This window comes from Homarus americanus, unplaced genomic scaffold (genome assembly GCF_018991925.1).
Source record: "Homarus americanus isolate GMGI-L3 unplaced genomic scaffold, GMGI_Hamer_2.0 scaffold50924, whole genome shotgun sequence".
Lineage (NCBI taxonomy): Eukaryota > Metazoa > Arthropoda > Malacostraca > Decapoda > Nephropidae > Homarus > Homarus americanus.
The window spans coordinates 423,972-429,882 of NW_024718094.1; positions in this window are offsets into that span (position 1 = coordinate 423,972).

Below are 5,911 nucleotides of genomic sequence, written 5' to 3' on the forward strand. Positions count from 1 at the left end.
TATTGAGAAAACATTACATATATGGAGGAGAGGCTGCTCTAATTATATTTATTATAGTTACATTATGTTCTGTACTGATTTTTTTTTTTTATTTAACCACCTACGTTGTAAACCACCCTCCACAGTAAAATGCTATGGATTTTACTGGATAATAAGCAGCGTGTTGTCCCTTTTTTATACAACATTGTTATATTTTATTCGACATTGAGACTGATCGGCTCGTTAGCCGCTTGGGTAGTATAAGGACCTTGGTGGGAGTATAGAAGAGTAAGAGGTCATCCCATACCTGACCCGAAATGCGAGCCAGCATTTTGAGAGGTCAGAGATCGCCCCCTCGCCCTCAGTCGGCGGCTGCAGCTACTATTGTGAACACTGTTAACCGGTGGTCTCTATTGCTTATGCCCGCTAATTGAGTAGTGTTTAAGTGTAAAGCTAGGATTCCATTCACGCGTTAGCTGGGGTGTGTGGGCCTGGGTCAGGAAGAGGGTCCATGACAGCAGCAAGGTGCATGACAGCAGCAGGGTCCACGACAGCACGGTGTAGGACAGTAGCAGGGAGTACCTGAGGGAGAAAAGAGGGGTGTGTGGGGCCGCGTTAGGAGCAGGGGCCGCGTCAGGAGTAGGGGCCACAACAGCAGGAGGGTTCAGGACAGTAGCAGGGGATACTGCTGGGCCGGGGGCGGCGTCTGAGACAGGACGGGTGTGCTGGGGTCGGTAGGACGTGGTGCTTGGGGCAGGAAGAAGAGCGGCTGTATGCTTAGAGTAGCAGAGCTGCTCTAGGGTGTCTAACCTGCAGTGTAGAGACAGTAGCTGTAGAGCCGATGAGAGCTGCCTCTGTGTGGATAAGCCAGTCTTCCGTGTTGCTTGAAGACTGGGAGAGTGATCGGTTTCTCCTCCATCCTGTGTGAGTGCGAATCTCCGGGGGTCACCATTTGTGGGTTTCACTATATTGGTTCACTCTCAGGATGGGATGGAGAAAGGAAACTCACAATGTGCTCTCTGTATACATGTTGTATTGGATGTACAATGCAGCTTGGTGCTGGGAGGGCAGCATGGTTACCAGCGTTAAGTAGAGAGAGCTGGTTGGTGAGGGTTGTGGGGTTCCAGATGTTTGGTTCACACTCAGGATGGGATGGAGAAAGGAAACTCACAATGTGCTCTCTATATACATGTTGTATTGGATGTACAATGCAGCTTGGTGCTGGGAAGGCAGCATGGTTACAAGCGTGATGTAGAGAGAGCTGGTTGGTGAGGACGCTCAGAGAAGGACAGCTTGTGGGTCGCCATGCTCGCCAGCGGGAGAGAGGACCGCCAGGCAGGCGGAGGAGCGGGCCGCCAGGCAGCGGAGGAGGAGGTGTTGCTGGCTGTGGCTGTAGGTAGAAAGAGAGGCAGATCACCACGAGGTCAGGTCTTAAATAGCGGGAGTAGGCGTGGCTTAGCAGTTGACCCCCGCTCCGTGGTGTATGGCGGCGCTGGTTGACCTAGACCACGAGGCATACACTGGGGAATTGGTGGGGTCGGCTAGGCAGCGACAAACAGCGTTTGTAGGGGAGAATTCCACTACAGGGTGCTCAGAGGAGGACCAGCTTGTGGGTCGCCATGGTCGCCGGCTGGAGTGGAAGCCGCCAGGCAGGAGCAGAGGAGGTGTTGCTTGCTGGTGACTGTAGGTAGAAAGAGGGGTCACCACGAGGTGAGGTCTTATATAGCGGAGGTAGGTGTGGCTTAATAGTTGACCTCAGTCATGTAAGGCGGCGCTGGTTGCCGACCTAGACCATGTAAGGCGGCGCTGGTTGCCGACCTAGACCACGAGGCATACACTGTGGAATTCGAGGGTCGGCTAGTCAGCGACAAACGGCGTTTGTAGGGGAGGAATCCACTACAAATACACTGCTGTGCGCCATGCTTCCGCACACAACTCAGCAGCTATACTTTCACTTTCCCCCAGTCTCGTCAACCTGATCAGTACAGTCGTGTATTTATCATCACTTAATAGATACTATTATAGTGTATTTATCATCACTTAATAAGGAATATTGTAGTGTACAGTAGTTTTATGAATCTGCACATATTGTGTGTTATCGCCACGTGCTACCCACATGTTGAGTGAAGAAACTGTTTACAACTCAGAACAGCTTACTAAGCCAGATGGAGCTGTGTGATTGTCTGAGGACCAGAGTCTCGCCTTCTACCGTAGAGGCAACATCCTGATTCTCGTTCAGCCAACATCTTCCTGGAGGATATTATATTTGTTCTCGTTGGTCTAACCCTAGACCCAAAAACGTGAGTTTGATTGTGAACTATTAAATCCTCTAAGAACTCTAAATAACTTTAATAAGTGTGTAGTGGACGTCTCCCCTACAACTGCCTACAACTGCGTAGCGGCGTGTGGGGTATGGGTTGTTTGGTTCACACTCAGGATGGAATGGAGAAAGGAAACTCACAATGTGCTCTCTATATACATGTTGTATTGGATGTACAATGCAGCTTGGTGCTGGAAAGGCAGCATGGTTACAAGCGTGATGTAGAGAGAGCTGGTTGGTGAGGACGCTCAGAGAAGGACAGCTTGTGGGTCGCCATGCTCGCCAGCGGGAGAGAGGACCGCCAGGCAGGCGGAGGAGGAGCGAGGACCGCCAGGCAGGCAGAGGAGGTGTTGCTGGCTGGTTGGTGTAGGTAGAAGGAGAGGCAGATCACCACGAGGTTAGGTCTTAAATAGCGGGGGTAGGCGTGGCTTAGCAGTTGACCCCCGCTCCGTGGTGTATGGCGGCGCTGGTTGACCTAGACCACGAGGCATACACTGGGGAATTGGTGGGGTCGGCTAGGCAGCGACAAACAGCGTTTGTAGGGGAGAATTCCACTACAGGCGTCACCAGGCTGCTACCATCCTCCCTAGCAACCAACCAGATGTTACCGTATCTTAGCAACGGAACCAGTCACCGGCGACTTTCTGGGTTTTCCCAACATGACTCATAGCGGCTGCTGCTGGGTATATAAGCTCTGTCTCTCCATTGAGATTCATTCTGACCATTCTTCTTGAACAAGCAACACCTCCTCCTCGCCTGCCTGGCGGCCCTCGCTCCCGCCAGCGAGCATGGCGACCCACCAGCTGTCCTTCTCTGAGCTTCCTCACCAACCAACTCTCATTCTGCCCAACTTCCTGAACAAGCAACACCTCCAGCACCAGACTGTCTATAATATAACTTATATTATACAAGAAAACCACATTAGAGTTTCCTTCCATCCTGAGTGCTAGACAACATTAATATCTCGATACCCCTACAATGGTGACCCCCGGAGATTAGCACTCACACAGGATGGAGGAGACACTGATCACGCTCCCAGTCTTCAAGCAGACACCAGCTCCTTTTCCTGCCCCAAGCACCACATCCTACGACCCCAGCACACCCGTCCTGCCTCAGACGCTGACCCAGGCCCACACACCCCAGCAGGCGCATCTGACGACTCAGTACTTGCCGTGAGGGAAGCACACAACATCCATCGCCTCCACACCCCCTCTTTTCTCCCTCAGGTACTCCCTGCTAATGTCCTGCACCCTGCTGCTGTCGTGGACCCAGTTGCTGTCACGAGCCCTAATCCGTTTCTGCTGACGCAGCCCCTGCTCCTGACCCAGGCCCACACACACCCCAGCAGGCGCATCTGACGACCCTGTACCTGTCGTGAGGGAAGCACAACATTCATCGCCTCCACACACCCTTTGTCTCCCTTCTCCCACAGATAGTGTGTATCTAGACAGTTGTATTTCAGCGATCGGCTCATCACGCCATCGCCGTTGTCTCACATGAGGCATGCACCGCCCGGTCTGCCTCACATGTGCTAAGCAACTCTACAAACAACAAGTCTCCTACACCGCCTGGAGGGAAGGGGGAGTATTGTAGTGGACGTCTCCCCTACAACTGCCTACAACTGCGTAGCGGCGTCACCAAGTTGCGACCATCCTCCCTAGCAACCAACCAGATGTTACCGTATCTTAGCAACGGAACTAGTCACCGGCGACTTTCTGGGTTTTCCCAACATGACTGGCGGCTGCTGCGGGGTATATAAGCTCTGTCTCTCCATTGAGAATTCATTCTGACCATTCTTCTACAACAAGCAACACCTCCTCCTCCGCCGCTGCCTGGCAGCCCTTGCATCTCCTCGCCTGCCTGGCGGTCCTCGCTCCCGCCAGCGAGCATGGCGACCCACCAGCTGTCCTTCTGAGCTTCCTCACCAACCAACTCTCATTCTTGCCCATCTTCCTGAACACGCAACACCTCCTCCCAGCAAGCTCCTAGCTGTCCAGCATTCATTCAACCAGGAGGCCAGCAACAGGCAACATCTTCTCTAACGAAGCTCCTGCACATCTACCTCCTTCAACAAGCTACTCACCGAACGTCTCTACCGTGCAGCCCCTCACCACACGGCACCTCCAGCACCAGACTGTCTATCATATAACTTATATATTATTCAAGAAAACCACATTAGAGTTTCCTTCCATCCTGAGTGCTAGACAACATTAATATCTCGATACCCCTACAAGTGTATTTATGTACTGTATATTGATCATATTATACAAACTGTGTCCTGATGTATCAGCAGTTTAGGTTATATACTGTATATTGATCATATTATACAAACTGTGTCCTGATACACCAGCATTTGTTATACTGTATGTGAATTGTGCTTTAACAGGTTTTGACCGAATTATACTCATCGCATCAATGACAAGGGTCTTATTGTCCAGCACAAACCAAAATCGCTCCTATGAGCGATTTCACTCTGCTTTATTTATTTATCAAAGTGTACAAGTAGCAAAATTGAGCCATCATATAACACTCAAATGTAGTTACAGTGACCCCTGTTGTAAGCTGGTCTACTGAAAGCTGTCACACAAATGCATCTTGAGTAAATAACCTTCTGATATAGCTTATCCTTTTATTTTCTAGTCATATAACAAATTACATACAGTATTGTATTTTTCTCTATTACTAAAGATGTTATATTAATCATGATGAGCCATAAACCATAAGAGGACAATCATATGAGAATACTGAATCAATAAACAAACCTGATGAATGCAGCAACACCTGATCAGCCCCAGCCTGCTTACATACTCAAGTGTCTAGTTCTCAGTGGTACTATAGCAAATCTGATTAGGCCACTGTACAGTACAATATTCAGTAAGTGTTGTTCATTTCATTTTTTTTTTATTTAATCTTCCCATTTCTTAAAACGTGTTTCTTTTAAAAGTATTTACAGTGGTCCCTCGGTTAATGAGTTACCTTCCATAAGATTCTTAGCTTCGGTTAACGAGCAATCCCTCGATTAACGAGTTTCTTATGAGCCGACCTCAACATGTTATCGCTTGCATTTGGCGGTCCACCAGCTGTAGTATTAGTCCGCCAATACAGTAATCGGTTCTAGGGCTTATATTCCTTACCATTTTAATAAATATCAAGAAGTTTATACGTACTATTCAATAATTTTAAAAGTTTAATATTAAATTTTTTAGTCATTTTAACAATTATTTAACATAATTGAAGGTAAGGAAACTAGTTTTATGCACGCCATCCAGCCTGTCAACACACCAAACAGGCGCCAGTGTCTGTCTTTTCAGTGGAGGTAACATCTTGCTTGAGACTCTTCAACTTAACGCTTTTTTTCTGTGTTTGCAAGCAAATTATTTGTCATTTTAAAATTTATTTTACATATTGACAATATATAATGCAGTGCAGTGTTGATTTAAAGAAAATAATCTTGAATTACACCAAGAGAACTAAAATTTTATGGGTGAAATGGTGCCATGGGGTGCTTTCTCTTCCAACCCATTCTAATTCCCATCATCATGCAGGAGCCTTCTACATAAACACTTCAAAGTAAGTGTACTTTTCTACCCTTTTTGTTGAATTTAGGCAATT